Source organism: Furipterus horrens, unplaced genomic scaffold (genome assembly GCF_987537825.1).
Source record: "Furipterus horrens unplaced genomic scaffold, mFurHor1.1.pri manual_scaffold_2, whole genome shotgun sequence".
Classification (NCBI taxonomy): domain Eukaryota; kingdom Metazoa; phylum Chordata; class Mammalia; order Chiroptera; family Furipteridae; genus Furipterus; species Furipterus horrens.
The window spans coordinates 172,153,084-172,171,563 of record NW_028327172.1 but is presented as its reverse complement, the minus strand read 5'-3'; positions in this window follow the sequence as shown (position 1 = coordinate 172,171,563).

Below are 18,480 nucleotides of genomic sequence, written 5' to 3'. Positions count from 1 at the left end.
TGCAGAGTGGGAGGTAAAGACAGGCAGGCAGAAACCCAAAGGAAAAGATTATTCATCTTGTTCATATAACGTTTTTTTGTAGGCACTATATTTAAGGCATAAAATTTTGATAGTCTTTTGAACACTTAGTAAATGACAATTCATTTGAAGGGAATATTCAAACAATTCCAACTCAAATCTTCACAAAAGTATTTTGAAGGTGTTTTCAATGAATTTGAACTGATACCACATCTGATCTGACACATAATTGAAGAATGCAAAATGTTAAATTATTTTGTGTCTTTAATATTGCTATAATTTGGTAAATATTCTTATTCAACATCATCAGAAACAAACAAAATATAATAGCAAGCAAATATAATTCAATTATTTTACTCATAGTTTGTTCGGCCATTTAAAAATGAGTTTTCTGGGTTTAGATTTAGGACTCTGTATCTGTTAGAATTTCCTTGGAGCCTTCTGTTATTTTATGTTGTTTCACTAATATAATTGACTTTCTCTCTTGTTTTGAGTATTTTATTTGCTAAATTTTTTCTGTATATTTAATTTCTCTTTTCTAGAAAATCTAATTTGGCAAGCTAAAAGGTTCTCATGTATTGAAATGAAATGTTAGTATATCTTTGACTGTTAGATGAATCTTGTTTTCAATTCTTCAGCTCTCATCAGTTCCCAAATTATACCCCCAAAATGTGGGGTCTAGACTTAGAGTGAAAATGCTAATCTGACTCTGGTTCTGCCCTCTTCTAGGTGTGTGAGGTTGGACTAAGTGCTTATAGTATCTATGACCTTAGAGTGGTAGTGAAGAAAGGTAATTCCAAAGCCCAACACCTTGAGTTTAAGCACTGCCTCAGTATTCTCACACATAAAATGGACATATAACAACACATACCACATAGTTTATAGGCATGAAGTGAGTCAGTAAATATAAAGCACTTAGAACACTGCCTGCCATGTAGTAATGTTGTAAGAATTAAAAGTAATTAAAGGCAGATGATTGGTGGTGCTAACAATGATGGTAGCAAAATTTAATGACTCACTATGTGCCAGATCATCTTTTATATATATGAAATGAACTCATTTAATCATCCCCAAAACCTTAGGGGGTAGGTACAGTAATTATCATTTTTTAAATGATAAAAATAAAATCCCAAGCAGTAAAAATAACTTAAACAAAGTAGTAAGGGTTAAAACCTTTTTTCAAAATTATGAGATACAATGAATGTGAGCATAGTATTAGTAGATGAGTAGGTTTCAGTTACCCATGATCAACTGTGGTCCAAAAATATGAAATGGAAAATTCCAGAAATAAACAACTCATAAGTTTTTAAATTGCACACTGTTCTGATTAATGTGATGAAATCTCCTGTGTCCTGCTCCGTCCCACCCAGAATTTGAATCATCCCTTTGTCCAGCATATCCATGCTGTATACTCTGCCCACCTGTTAGTCACTTAGTAACCATCTCAGTTATCAGATCGACTGTCTCAGTACTGCAGTTCTTGTGTTCAAGGTATCTCATTTTACTTACTAATGGCCCCAAAGTGCAAGAATGGTGTTACTGGCAATTTGGATATGCCAAAGAGAAGCCACAAAATCCTTCCTTTAAATGAAAGGTAAGTACAATTCAATAAGATATTTTGAGGGGGGGGGTTGTGAAAGACCACATTCATATAACTTTTATTACAGTATATTGTTATAAATTGTTCTATTTTATTATTAGTTACTATTAATTTCTGTGCCTATTATATGATTTGAATTTATTATATCTATGTATGGGTAAAAACATAGTAAATACATATATGTTTCAATACTATCTGTAAATTCAGTCATCCATTAGGGGTCTTGGAATGTATCCCCCTTGAATAAGAGGGACTGCTGTATATAGTACCTTTCTAAGCTCCAACATCTGCATGAAAACTGTTCTATACTGACATTATGTTTGACACTATTTTGCAAAGTTCTATGCTCAGGGCATTTTTTGCCTGTGTCTCATTAGTTCCTTAGAAATGTATTGATGGCTCGATAATCCCTTCCCAAAGTTAGTCAGTATATGACTAACATACTTAAAGGTAAAGGTAACTGTCTAGCTTCTCTCTGCACCCATATAATGAATAAAATGTAGTTAGCGTAATGGTTAGCAACCTGAGCAGCATCTGAGTCTGAACCTGGCTCTGCCAATTTCAGGCAGTAGAACCTTGGGCAAGTTGCTCAACAGCTAGCTCAGCCTCAGTGTCTCCATTCATAGAATGAAGGCAATAACAGAGCTGCCCTCATAAGCTTTTTGTAAGTATTAAGTGAAATAAGCCCTTACCACAGTAATCCAAGTAATCGTTAAATAAGCATCAAGGTGGGGAGGGGAAACACATTTCTATAATAGTTTCTAACACGTGTTTTCTGTAGGAAGCATCACAGTTCTAAAGCTACTAGACTAATTCCCAGGGTTAATTTCCAGCAGTCAAGTCACTGATTTCTGTTCTAGGTCTGGAAAGAAATATGCATCAACACTGAATAGCTGACAAACTGGTCTCTGAATTTAAACATCACATATTAGCTTTCTGTATTTTAGAGTGAGCCCCATGGTCCATAAATCTTTCCCCATTTTCCATAGGGTTAGTTTTCCCTCCATACCTTTTCTCAATCAGGTATGGGTTCACTGCACCCATGCCTTTTTCATTCCCATTATACTTGAGAGCTTCCTCCTTAATATTCCCCACATCATTCTCCTTAGGCAAATGCCAAGGGGTCTGACCTAACACTCCAGGGCCATCTCAAAAGGCTGACTCACATGGAGAAATTCTTACTATTCTCATCCATGTTAGATGACTGAACTAACCTTACGGTAAATTCAGTTTTAGTGACCAGTCTTCTTTAACGTTGTTTTGTCCACAAAGACTCTTGATGCCAGAGATATTAAAGTGGAAAATATGAGCTTTACCTAGTAGATCAATGCTGTCAGTTTCACAATAGTACAAACCGTCTTTCCTCAGAAAGCGCTGGCTGCCTCTTCCATGGAAGACCCAGTGGTGCCTGCCCCGGTGCCTCCCCAGCCTTCAGTTATTGACTCCATGGCAAGAAGGAGAGGCTGGCGTGCAGCCACTCAGCCTCCTTCACACTCACTGACAGCTGAACAAGCCCTCCACTTCTCCCTCCAAAGGACTGGCAATGCCAGCAGAAACTTGGAACAGCAAGCAGACAAAGAAAAACAATTTAATTTCTCTCTGACTGGCTGCCCTTTCCAAATGTGACAGCTTTTCTAACCAAATGGCTCATATTCCAGTCATTTAAGACTGAGGTAGAAACAGGGTGAACAGTGACACCAAATGGTTAGAAAAAAGGATGTTTACATCCCATCTCTCATCAGAAATGCTTGGGGTGACCTACATAAATAAATATTATACAAGATAACAAATTAAAAGTAGGTAGTATATAAGAAAACAAAATGCTTTGGGGTCTAAAATGCCTTCAGGATAGTAGAAAAAAATGAAAGAAAGAAGAGAAAGAAAGACAAAGAGAGAGGAAGGAAGGGAAGAAGAAAGGAAGGAAAAAAGAAAGGAAGGAAGAAAAGAAGGAAGGAAGGAAGGAAGGAAAGAAGGAAGGAAGGAAGGAAGGAAGGAAGGAAAGAAGGGAGGGAGGAAAGAAGGAAGGAAGGGAAAGGGAAAGAAAAGTTAGTTTGAGCCTCTAGTTTGACTTCAGTCTTTCTAGCAGTCTGTAAGAAAGAAGGAAACCAGTTCAGTGTCAAAGGAAAAGTACAATTCTTCCTAAATCTACAACGACAGAAATTTCCAATAAGGGGCTCTTAAATATATGTTTAAAAGACAAGACTTTGAAAATATGTTTTACTACTTGCTATTTTTCTTCATGCATGTCATATTACCTTCTCCAAATTTAACTCTGTTAACCTTTTATTTGAATTTTTATTTGGGACTATTGGATCATAGTTAATGTTGTCTTTACTCAGTCTCTGCCAATTAAAACCAGGTATTAGACAAAAGTAGATAAGTTGTTTGTAAGTTATTTGTGTGCGTGTGCATGTTTGTGTGTGTTTTAAGAAAACATGTCAAAGGAAACTCCAGAAAGCAAGAAGGAAAGAAATGCAAGCACTGATGTTTGCAGGATTAATCATTCATAATGATATTAGAATATCTTTAACTAACCAATGTATCAAAATATTCTAAGCTGCATAAAATACTTATATATTAAATTTGTTTTATCATGGATTTACTGAAGAGATGGTAGTCAGAAGAGCATGTTAGAGAGAACAAAATTAAGTGATATGCATAGAAAACAACCTACAAAAAGAAAGAGAAATGATAATTATGGAGTATATTGAAGATCAATGAAAGACTAAGAAATGGGAAAGATAAGCATGCACAGGAGGGGAAAGGAAATGTCAACTAAATCATAGGAAGCAAAAACATGGCAAAGACTATTGGGTTAATTGGTGAGTTAAGCAAAAAGGAAGAAATAAAGAACAAGATGAAATAGACAGACAGGAAGTGCTGAAGAAAATAAAACTTCTAGGTAAGAAGAGAGGAAGTCTAAGAATGCTTTTAAAATAAGAGCTGGAAAATTCAGCATACTCAAAGGTAAAAATGCCAGAAAGTAAAGAGAATGTGGAAAGAAACAAGCCCTTGGCTCATACCGGACTTTTAAGAAACACTTGGTAAATTCTGGTTTCTGTTGAGACAGAACAGAGATAGGGGGGTGGAACCCCGATTAGAACTTGTAGAGGAAAGAGAAATAGACTGAAATAAGTTTCCTTCATGTTCCAAATTCTTTCCATGATGTGATGTAAAAAGATAATCAGATAATTACCAGGATCATCAAAATTTTAGAAAATAAGATTTACGAGAAAAGATCCTGTAAATTCCAATTTTCCTCCATTAAAGAATAGGTGAATGGTGATTAGTAATGTTTTTGAAAGTTCACAAACCATGCTGCTAACCATTCCTGGGGCGTGCAATTGAGCTCACTGTTAGTGTCTGTTCACCTCTTGATCATAAGGAAATAAGAATCCTGAAAGCTCTTTCCTCTTCTATTTATTCTATATCTCAGACATAATGGATATAAATTTTTGTTGACTTTTTTGACATGCATTACCCCCACCAGACTATGAGCCCTCCAGGACCGGGACTATGTCATATTCATTTTGCACTTAGGCTTAGCACCCAATATATTTCTCTTGGGTATTTATGCCCTGCATTTTCCAGAAAATATTGAATGTGGTATTTGGGTTTTTGGGGGGAGAACTTGTTTCTCTCAGCCTTCACTCTTTCAGTTATTAGCGATTATTCATCCAAATGCTCAATCCAAAAATGTAGGCATCATCCTTGATTCTTCTCTTTTCTCTCCCTCTTACCAATTCAGTCCATCATCAAATTCTGTCAGTTCTCTTCTCAGAATAAATCCTGTATCATCATTTCTCACCACTGCACCATTATCACCCATCATGAGTGACAAGAACAGTTTCCCACTTGGTCTCCCTGTATCCTCTTTTGCCTCCTCAAGCTTATTCATTTCAAATCAGCTGAGGAAAGTAATCTTTCAAACCCCAAATCAGATCACATCATTGCCCAGATTGAAATCACCTCATGTCTTCCCAGCACACTTAGAACATTCCTTACAATCCGCCTTCATTTGTTGCCCTCTCTCCCTTGCTCACTAGGCTCCATCTACTATCGTTTTCTTCTTGTACTTTGATGAAATCAAACTAATTCCTGTCCCTTCCATCCTTATAGCTGTTGCTAACTCTTTCTAATCATTCATTTGCTGCTCAAATGCTACTTTGTTCAGGAACATCTCCAACCACTTTTCTCTAAAAGAGCGCACAGACTGCCTCACTCTGCTTCATTTTCTTCACAGCACTTGTTATGCTCTGAAATTATGTACTTACTATTTTCTATTTGGCAACTCCCATAAAAAGCATATATTTTGTCTATTAACTATAGTCCTACACCTCCAGGATCCTGAAGGTGCTCAATAAATGAGTGCCAAGTGAACAAATGGGTATATTGGACAGTAAGGCCCAGGGTTCAGGGATAGACACTTTCCATTCATTATCTAAAATCTACACAGTTGTATGTCCCTGGCTGGTTTGGCTCAGTGGATTGAGCGTCGGCCTGCGAGCTAAGTGTCGCTGGTTCGATCTTCCAGTCAGGGCACATCAGAGAAGGAAAACTCTGACTCCAAAAAACCTCCGCTGCCTTGCGGCATACCTCTTCAGGGGAAAGGCTAAGGGAGTAAACCCCGACAGAAAATCCGGAGCCGGAGTCCCTAAGGCGGTTTGACGTTGTAGTCAACACCGGCAACTCCTGCGGCGCACCTGAAGCCAAGCTGTATCGACTCCGTCTTTCCCTTGGACCCTTCAGCTGCGAAGAGAGGGGGGGGGTCTGCTGCATGGGCAACAGCAGACCCTCCATGTCGCCCTGCCCAGGCTTTGTAGCTTCAGCTTCACTGGAGAGGACACTCCAGCGTCATCACAAGATGTCGATTCAACATGGGAGGAGACAGATACCGTGTCACTCCCGAGTTGGACTGCACGGCCATTCTCGGCGGTGCAGATGGACTCTTAAGAAGCTACACCATCGTCTCTCGAGACGGACGGCTGCCGACGACGACGACACAGTTGTATGTCTTGCTTTCTTAATATATAAGATTACCACTTTTCTTCTAAAAATGGTATCAAAATAAATGAAAAGTTTTAAGACAAACACTTCTCAAAAAATGATGCCATGCTAATGAAGTGAATCAAAGCAGTATAGAGATGAAAGTAACTTTATAAAGCCATCGAGCCAAATCTCACATCTATTTTTTTAGTTACCTGTACACCCAGACTCTCTTTAACACTTCAGAGCAGGGGCACACACTACCTCATGGGGCAGCCTGTCCTGCTAACACTGTCATGCTGTGGTGGCTATAGTTAATAATTCAATTGTATATTTGAAAGTTGCTAAGAGAGTAGATCTTAAAAGTTCTCCTCACAAGAAAAAACACTGTGTAACTATGAATCTAGACTTACTGTGGCAATCAGTTCACAATACATACACATATCAAATCATGCTTTACATCTGAAACTAATACAATGTTGTATGTCAGTTATACCTCAATAAAAAAATTAAGCTGTCAAGCTGAACTAAAATATGCCTCTTTTGTTAATCACAAACTCAAATGCTTGCAGAAACCAGGTAGGTGACAGTTATGTGAAGTTGGCCAAGCATGGTGGGGATTGTGTCAAATTAGAGGGCACCTATTTAATCTAAAAGGAATAGCTAGTATTCCACAACTGGTGCTTGTTGCTGTGGGAAGAAGCAATCCTGATGTTGCCAAAGCATTCTTAGTTCTCAATAGAAACTTGAATAACAGATTTGTGTGTGAAGTGTCATTATTTAAAAAAACCTATACAGCTATATCAAAATTTGAAGACCATTGGATGATAAATTTTGAGTTTAAGCCATCATGGAAGAAGCCTTCTCCATCTTCCACAAGAGCATACAGAATTCAAAGATATTTAACAGAGCTCCATAATTTTTAAAAATCTCTATCTCCTTGTCTAATTTAAGGATTTTAAAATTAGGCTGTAATTATTTATATTGCAAAAACCAAATAAGCAGATGAATTTGAGGATCCACTGGATTAACTCAAATATTTAGGATATAATTGAGTTTTAAAAAACCTAAAGTAAAAATATATAGGAATGATTACAAGGCAAAGAGCAAGCACTGTGGTAACATCTTTTCTTCTGGTATTTCGTCTTGTGGCATCTTGTCCAGACCACATTTCAATCCTACCATTTTATGTACGGTTAAGATTACTAGTTTCAAACTTCACACAGCACATCATGTACTTGAGGGAATGACCTTCAGTGAACCACATGTTACATGACAAGTTTTAGTAGAGCAAAATTCAGGGCATTGTTTTAACACAAATATTATAGCTCACCCACATCAGAAGAGCAGCCCTGTTTGACCCCCAAAGGAAACTTAGGCTGCATTACATTGTGAGCAATAAAACATTATGCTTCGATCATCATCTTTTTCCTATTTCAGTCTTACCCCAATTATCTTTTTTAGAACATTTTTTTGTGTGAGCTAATAACATAGTTTAAGTTGAAGACAATAATTAGTAGAAATTAACTATCCCAAAACAAACAGTTGAAATTACTAAACTTTTAAAAATGTTTTTACAACAATAAACCATACATTTATAACTTCCCAAAGCATTATTTGCTACTGCTTTTAAAAATCCTTATATTACGTTAATGGTATCAAATTATATTGTGATTACATAACATTGATTTGTCTCTATCACTACTTTCATCATAGAGACTGCTCATTCTTTTCTGTGATCTTGATTCTAATTTTCCCGTGCACCTCCAAGTCAAGACACAGTCTTGACTCACTTATATCTTATAACAGACCCTCTTTTTCTTTAGTTCATCATCTTCTTATCTTCCTAACTTTTGATATATAAATCATATATCCCAGATGTAATTAGAATTATGATATATTTTTGCAATCCTTATCACTCAAAATATTGTTTAAAAGAATAGAATTCATCATTATAGCATGAATATTTATGAATCAGTCTCTCTTTATGGTATCTCAAAGCATCCTCCTGATCACCTCGCAGGAGCGATCTCTCTCATATCTGAGCCACTAAGGACCACACACTTTCCCACTGCTTCAGTGAGATCAGGGCAGCACTTGGATTTTGAGGCTATTTGCTCTTATCTCTACCCACTCTCATTTATAGGTAGTTTTTGATGTCAGTGAGTTTCTTCCGATGTGAATGGGCTCAATGATAAAATTGCCACCTTGGTAGATCATAAATTGTTTTTTTTAAATAATAAAAAGGATTCTGTAGATCATAAATGATTGGATATCAGCAATCTCATATGGTTCAATATTAATAAATTTGAGAATAAAGTAACAATTCAAAGAACTTGTATATTATTAGAATAAAAATTTTGAAACAATCATCTATATTTCCCCACTTTTCCACCAAAATATTTATTAAATAACAGCTAAAATCATGGAATTGTGTGCATAATTAAAACGTTATTTTCTATTAATGGCAAATAAAAATGTTCATATATTTAAAAATTATAAACAGAACTCAAAATATTATTATTTAGCTGATGAAAAAAGGAAGGAGAAAATGCAGAAAGAAGGAAAAACTGGATGGAGAAAGGAAGGAACAAGGTAAGAAAGAAGGAAGGAAGGGAGAAAGGGAGGCAGAGAGGGAGGAAGGGATGGAGTGAGGAAGGAATGAAAAATATAACTATAGTTCCATGTACAATTAAATGTGAGAATAAAAATGCTTCTACAGGTAACCTCCGTATCACATGGTTTTAGGTTCCTAGCAAATGCCATGAATGTGAATCCATGTTATATGAAACAAAGAACTAGTACAAAAAGGGGGGTTAGGGTCCAGAAATTTTAAAAACATACTATTATATTTTTAGAATTCAGAGAAATATATTTATTAAAGCAATTTTCATCATAAGTATTACATATTAATATGAATTAAGTAATTTTTCTTCATCATCACTACTAAGCTCCATTAACTGAATGCATTTTCTTTCTGACAAGATATACTCAACCTCTGAACTTTCTTCAGCATTATCTTGATTTCTATGCTCTACTTTTTGCAAAAAAAAATATGTTCTTCCTGCCAGGCATAGTTCAGGGCTACAAATTAATTCACAAAAATAAAAACATAATTACCATTTCTTTAAAAAAGGTTGAATATTACCCAAAAAATTTTAATGTATGTATGTATAATGTAGCAAAAAGAAAAACACAATTAAAGTTTTAAAGTGTAATTAATACTCCATGAACACAATGGGTTTAAAATTCTGATTAATTTTAAAATTCTACTGGCAAATCTGATATGATGTACGCCTTCAAATGAAAAATTTAAGTGAGTTATCTTTTGCTCTTAAAAGTTTTTATCATGTTCAGTATTGTATGGGATTTCCCTAATTTCATGTTAAATGTGAGTTTTCCCCAATTCTCTGACTGTGTTAGAGTGAAACCATGTTATAGGACTACCGTGTTATATGGGGGATGCCTATACTTTACGTGACTGAAGTTTTAAGGTAACAAAAACATAGACAATATAAAATATTTTTAAATTGCCAGGAATAAAGTGTATGGAGCATTCTACAAATAAATATAAAATTATAACTAACACATATGTACTTTTAAAGATGACTGTGATTGCAGTCTTTTTTTTTTTTTTAAGATTTATTTATTTTTTGAGAGAGGGAAAGGGAGGGGAGAGAAACATCAATGTGTGGTTGCCTCTCACACGCCCCCAACCAGGGACCTGGCCTGCAATTCAGGCATGTGCCCTGACTGGGAATCGAGCCAGCAACCCTTTGGTTCACAGGTCAGCGCTCAATCCACTGAGCCACACCAGCCAGGGCTCTGATTGCAATCTTGATGTTGATCTTCTCCAACAAAGTTGGCTCACCATTTGTGATTAATTATGAATTCTTAGCAACAACCCCATAATTGTTTGCAATATGGTGCCTAAATAACCAAATGGAGAATATAGTTCCAGGCTAATATCGACATTTGTGATGAAGCCTACTCCCGCCTACTCGTACAAGTTTGGCACTGAATAATAGCCAACATATGAAGCCTCCTCAAATTTAAGACTTGGATCAGGCACCTATGTGACACCTCCCAATTGCTATTCCTTGGAGGTTATATTAATTCTCGAAAGGTGGGTAAATTTGTTTTTCTTCTACTCTAAACTTTAAGTATACTTATTAAAAATCCTCCCTAATTATAAAATGATTCTAGTTTAATCATAGCTGGATTCAGATGTTTCAATAACTATTCTCAATGCATTGTCTGAACCAACCACTTTTCTGCTTTTTTGTACTTAATCATCATTATGGGTAATTCTGTATAAGTTTTAAGATTTTATTTAATTGTCTTTCTAAGTATTTTTTTCCTCTGAGTATGATTTTTATTTCATTTGACATTGTGTATTATATCTTCTACATTTTTTGTAAAGTCTCACAGCAGTCTCCCCAAACATGTAATACTATAGTAATTGAATTAAACCTTGCTAGCTAAAGGTAAAAGATTTTTTAATTTTTAAAGTAACATGTGGTAAAATTGTATTTATGAAATAACATTGTTAAATACTATTCCAAAGTCTGACAAAGACACTATAAAGAAAGAAAATTATAGACCAATATCCCTGGTGAACATAGATGCAAAAATTCTCAACAAAAGATTAGCAAACTGAATTCAGCAACACATTTAAAAGATCATATACTAGATCAAGTGGAATTTACTCCTGCGATATAAGGTTGGTACAATATTCTCAAATTAATGTGATATGTCATATAAAATAAAGGATAAAAATCATAGGATTATATCAATAGATGCAGAAAAGGCATTTCACAAAGGCCAGGACCCATATATAATAAAAACTCAGCAAAATTAGAGCACAAGAATATGTCTCAACAAGAGAAACGTCATATATGACAACTTCACACTTAACATCATACTCAAGGTGGAAAACTAAAAGTATTTCTCTTAAGATGGGGAACAAGACAGGGATGTTCCTTTCGCCTCTTTCAATCAACATAGTACTGGAAGTCCTAGCCACAGATAACAAACAACATGAAGAAATAAAAGACATCCAACTTGGAAAGGAAAAGTAACACTGTCTTATCTGCTTATGACATAATATTATATAGAGACCCTAAGACACTAATTCAAAATAATATATGTACCCCTATGTTCATCACAGCATTATGTATAATAGGTGAGATATGGAAGCAACCCAAGTGTCAATCAGTAGATGAGTAGATGAGAAAGCTGTGGTACATTTATACAATATACTTGGCCATAAAAAGGAATGAAGTCTTACCATTTGTGACAGCATAGATGGACCTAGAGGGTATTAAACTAAGTGAAATAAGTTAGTCAGAGAAAGGTGAACACCATATAATTTCACTTATATGTGAAATCTAAACACAATGCAGTATCATAAAATTGTATAATTGAAACCTAGTTTTATTAACCAATGTTACTATATTAAATTTAATTAAAAATCAAATTTACCTTGATAAAAATAGGAAAAAAAAAGAACAAAATAAATAAACTAACAAAATTGAAACAGACTCATAGATCTAGAGAACAGACTGATGGCTGCCAGAGGGGAAGGGTGTTTAGGCGACTGGGTGCAAAATGTGAAGAAGGGATTAAAAATTACAAATTGATAATTACAAAATAGTCACAGAAACATAAAGTACAGCATTGGGTACATAGTCATTAATATTGTAGTAACTATATATGGTGACTTGGGGTACTGGAAATACTGGGGGTCGTCGTCGGCAGCCGTACGTCTCAAGAGACGATGGTGTAGCTTCTTAAGAGTCTATCTGCACTGCCGAGAATGGCTGTGCATTCCGACTCGGGAGTGACATGGTATCTGTCTCCTCCCGTGTTGAATCGACATCTTGTGATGACGCTGAAGCTACAGAGCCTGGGCAGGGTAATATGGAGGGTCTGCTGTTGCCCATGCAGCAGACCCCCCCTCTCTTCGCAGCTGAAGGGTCCAAGGGAAAGACGGAGTCGATACAGCTTGGCTTCAGGTGCGCCGCAGGAGTTGCCGGTGTTGACTACAACGTCAAACCGCCTTAGGGACTCCGGCTCCGGATTTTCTGTCGGGGTTTACTCCCTTAGCCTTTCCCCTGAAGAGGTATGCCGCAAGGCAGCGGAGGTTTTTTGAAGTCAGAGTTTTCCTTCTCTGATGTACCCTGACTGGAAGATCGAACCAGCGACACTTAGCTCGCAGGTCGACGCTCAATCCACTGAGCTAAACCAGCCAGGGCATGATACTGGGGGTAGTACTTTAGAAAGTGTATGACTGTCTAACCACTATGTTGTACACCTGAAACTAACACTAAATAATAGTAACAAAAACTACATAACACTTTTCAAAAAAGATTTCTAATAGGAAAAATAAAACCTACATTTCAAGGCTTAGAAATTAGAAAATAAAAAATAATCTCATAAAATTATTGAATGTAAACTATAATTGAAAAATAAAATTTTAAAAATATATAGGTAAAATCGAGGATAATCCTATATAAGATAATAATATGTAATAATTGCTTTTTTAAATTGTGACTGAGACAAGTTATAAAATAATACATTCATACTTATTGTATCATTATTAATTGAATGAGCAATTTTTTTCTCTTCCAAAATGAAAATGAGGATTCACTTTAAATCCCTGAGAAATGGATTTGACTTTTCATAATTGCTTATCATCTTGGAGCTGTCCCAACAATTTGTATAACCACATAAAAATTGAGAAAAAGAACCCCTGTAACAATCATCTTACAAATTGTGTTAGATATGTCTTAGATAAAGCTACCAATGATAACCTTCATTTTAAACATCATCTGCAGCCCATCTGGGACTCTGACATATGGAACATCCAAGATCTCAGTGGAAAGTCTCTGGTTACTTATGGTAACTAGGACCATATGCAAAATTCTCCACTGACAAACTAAAAAATATGAGAAAAAGAGAACTTCTTGATGCATTTCCATTTATAAACAAAACGTAAAAAAAAGACTTGAAAAAGCTATTATACCCTTCCGATTTAAGCAATAAAAAAATCCTAACCACTGAACACGCAATGTAATTTGTTACAGCCTTTGACTAATCACCACAGAATATTACCACTGGTGCCAGATGGGGAAAAAATCCTTAATTGCTGTAGATACATGTTGTAAGGTTATCAGCACTTTAAACCACTAAGTTTCATTAAAGTTAGCAATGTTGTAGGAATTATTGCTTTGGGAGAGAGAAGAAGCTGTTCCTTTGTTCATTTTGTGGTAGACTGTGAAATAAAGTGGAAAAAAATAATAGCATAAAATACAGGGCATGAGAGGAGACTAGTGGTATGCAGTTTCCCGTGGGAAAATACATCCAAGACAGTTTCTTGGCATTCAAAAATATTTAATTTCTTATCTCATCAATTTTAATTTCTATTTTTATAGTTTATATAAGACATAATAATACAGTGATAGAAATGTAATATAAGGAAATATTTACCTATTTGAGATGCATGCTCCAAAATTCTCATTGTGCATGCCTTCAATAAGAAAACCTGGAATAGACTGTCGAAGTACCAATAATGGCAAGGTGCTAGACACTATTCCAAAAGCTTTGTATGTAATTTTTTATTTATTCCTTAAATCATTTCTATCTGATAAGAGCTATTATTATCCCCATTTCATAAATAACGAAACTGAGTCACAGAGAAGTGACTTAAGTTACTTACCTAAGTTACCTTAAGTAACTTATTCAAGGCTCCAAGACTGATTTGGTAGAATATCTTTGAAACTACATAGTCTGGTCCTAGTACAGTATTCTCTCACTTATTGCAGGTGTTGCTTTCTAGACTCCCCCATGATAGGTGAAAGTCCATGAAGTAGAAATCTTACATTTATTTTAGTATTTATATATACTTAAAGGCTTTATAAACCCTTCCCACACACTTATAAACCATACCAAGTCCCTTATTAACCTTTCCCACTCCCTTATTAACCTTTTCCACACTTTTATAAACACTACCTATGTTCTTAAACATATTCTACACTCTTAAACCTACATAACTTTAACAACATACATATACAGTACTGCAAAATCCCACGATATAGTGAAAAATCTGCGATAAGTAATTAAATATAATATTTTTTTTAAATCCCGTGATACAGTGAGGCCATGATAAGTGAACTGCAATATAGAGAGGGACTACTGTACTGTACTGTATTAGAATGATTCCATTATACAGGCAATGGTAATATTAAATATAATTCTCAGTTTAATTTTAACTAACTTAGAGTCAGTCGTCGTCGTCGGCAGCCGTCCGTCTCGAGAGACGATGGCGTAGCTTCTTGAGAGTCTATCTGCACCGCCGAGAATGGCTGTGCAGTCTGACTCGGGAGTGACAATCCCTGCCGCACTTGGTACAGGTGAAGGCAGATGGCCGTTGTTGCTGCTGTTGACGCTGCTTCCGCCTCGATCTTTTCTGGACCGCCTCCTCGTTGCGCGCAGCCTCTGCACGTGACGTACCTTGCCTGACCGCGAGCCTCCAGGCTAGGCGGTCGTCTGCTTGAACTTCCCATGTGTTGAGATTGATGGAGCATTGTGTCATGTCCTTTTTGCAGATGTCTTTGAACCGCAGTTTTGGGCGCCCTGTCATCCTCTTGCCTTCTGCTAGCTCGCCATAGAGTCAGTACAAAGGGACATATTGCATAATACCTGGCCCAGTCAAAAGTCTCCCCTCAATGTAAGGCACATATAATCATTTTGGAAGTAGTTCTGTGGGCAATGAACAAGCATGGACATGTGGGTCATCTTAAAGAATTTCCCCAGCATTCAGTAGAATTAATGTTTTCCAGAAGCTATAGATAAGGTGCCTGGAGGAAAAAGGATACAGAGTGGAGAAGGCCAGAGAGATGACCTTTTGCAATGGGTTGCCACATAAAGGAAAAAGGAGGTGGATTTCTGGTACTGATTCTACCACTTACTATCTTTATGATTTTTGAGCAAGTCATTTCCCTTCTCTGGACCTCAATTTCTTTACTTCCAAAATGAAGGAACTAGAATAAATGGTATCTAAAATGATTTGATGATGCTCCAGTATTCTACAAAAGTTGAGAGCTAAGAAGTATTAACATGATGACAGCAATTCTGCAGGAGCTGAGTAACACAGCCTGGCAGACATCACATGGATTAGCACAGTAACTCAGGTAATTTCAGGACAAAGCTAGAGAACAAGTCTAGAGAGAGTGATCATGTTAATTAGGTTGCCTCTCTAAGAGCTTCTGACAAGAATTAGATTGTAATTATTTGTGGCTGAATTCCCTGACTGTACCTCATACATTAATATTCTAAGTTGTCAATTAAAAATAACTACCTTGTAAATCTAAAGACTATAAGTAGGACTTCTCAGAAAGATACTTCTATTTTATAAGGCACCTCATATTTAACAGTAAAGAAATATCAAAACATAGTTCAAAAATTGTGATATATTTTGTCTTGATGGTAGATAAAATAACATCTTTAACATAGAAATTGTAAAATGTGCCCTGAAGTAGTTGAATCAATTGCTTTTATGATAGGAATTGTATTAGAATAGTCACAACACATTTGTAAATGTCGGTCATCTTTGTTTTTCTATAGGTGATGATGAGTTGCTCTTTCTGAGAATAGTTATGACATTTGTTCCCTGTGGAAAAAATTAACCCAACTCAAGTATAAAGAACAATACTGTGTCCTTGTACAATAGATTATAGTTGGAAAGCAAATACTTAATTTATCTAACAAATATAACAAGTGATATAAAATTTGGAAGAAAAAAGGGAGAACAGTCTCATGTCAAACTACTCGGAATTAAAATTTCACCTATGACATGATTCTTGTCTAATCTTTCCATGATACAATTTTGAAGTAATGTTGATTCCTAGATTCCTTCACAAATATAGTGTAATAGGATCTTACACAAGGATAGATATGAAAATTAATTTCTAAGGCAATCCTTGATTAGGGAGAAAATTACCCTTTCACATCCCCTAAGTAAACTACAAAGCCTGAGAATTCATACACAATCCTATACAATATTTTAAGCACATTAGAGTTTAAGATAATGATGCTGAACCAACAAGAAATAAAAGTCTGTATGCAGACGTGTGTACACTCAAATCATTTTGCCTTTAAAGAAGAATAAATGAAGGGTTCTAAAAACTTTTCTGCTTGCCTTCATGGTTTACTCCATTATATTTAATATGAAGCCTCTTAAGTCTTAAGACACATTAGTAGATTTAGTTGTTGGGAGAAGTCCATAAGCCATCCCTTTACTTTTTTCTTCCTTTTGACAAATAAATTTAGAAGGCCCACTGTTGGCACCTAACCCACAGCCTGGCACATAGTAGCTTCTTAGTAAATGCCAATTGTTCATTGAGAAGTTGCATAGGGGAATTTGGCCCCAGTATCTTTGTCTTTACAAGCTGGCATTTCTTACCACGGCTCTGCTGAACAGTTATCACTCTGATGCCCATAGGTATAGTAGATTATGATGAGAGGTCAGTGCTCTAAAGCAGGAGCCAGGCAAGCAAATGTGGGGAGAGTAACTTAGTCAAGTGACAAAGGTAGGGAATGATGGGAACAGAGGAGGTCATGTCCGCCCAAGAGAGGCAGGCATTGTGCACTGAGCTCCCACAGAAGATTGTCTGCAAAAACGCCAGCCTAGCAAAACACACCTGCCTCTAATCATGCCCCACCTTCACACCAAAGAGCAAGAGTAAATCCTGCTTTTTACCTAAAATGTCCCTATTTTTGTCTCAACTATATAACAATAACAGTGGCCCCTGCCTGACCTTTCACAATAATGGTGACCACGGAGATTTTACTCCAGGGTCCAAGACAGAGCACAGAGTTAAGACTTGGCTCTGAAGTTGTGGATGTGCGAGCTGGGCGACAGAAAGCGGTGGTACCAGGCTCAAAAACCACAGTGACACTTAAAACAGCAACTGGAGAACATGTTTCTTAGATGTAGATTCCACTAGTATTTATCACTCTGCTCCTTGTGGGGCTATTTTATTGATGTTTGAAAAGTTTCAAAGCCAAGACACATTTACCCAAATGAGAAACTGACAAGAACAACATCTGCACCTACGCTGGAGGATGAAATTACAAGAGCCATTAATTCTATGCTTCTGAACACTGATAAACCAGTGTCCAAGACAGATGGAACACTCTCATTGTCTCCCATTATTCCTCACTGAACAATTTTTTTAAAAGTACATTAGTTACATACAGACAGACAATAACAGGGTAGGGATTCCTATTTGCCCCCAAATATCCAGCACATAACCACTTTTAAAACTAGAATGCTATGCTTCAGGTGTGCTACATTCATAACTTACTCTTTAGAAAAGTATGTAGTAAATTGTACTTGCAGATACAGAGGTGACAGAATATAATAACCTAAAGAAGAACCCCATAATACAATCGATGATGACCTCCCCCACTTATTTTTGTTAGCTTTTATTTGCTCTTCATTCCAACTAGGCTCGTCTCAGCTTGCGAACTTTGCAGACGAGGAATGCTTTTAGAAAGCCTACCTTGGAACATTTCCTTGAGTCAGGTGCGGTATGCAATTTGGCCAGCTCTCATCAGAGCAAGAACTTCCCAAGTGAACTCCAAGGAATGCCTCTCAGCATGCTGCCTATGCTGGCGTGTGCCCAGGCGAAACACTATCCCTCATGCTAACCTCTGAGGCACAACCTTCTATTCTTCTTGGTGGAGGGTTCCCCCTTCCCCATACTGAAATTGTTTCTTGTGAGTTGTACAGGGCACGATGTTTTGATTATGAAAATCATTTACGATGAATAAGGATTTTTCTATCACTGTATCAGTTATCTAATCATTTT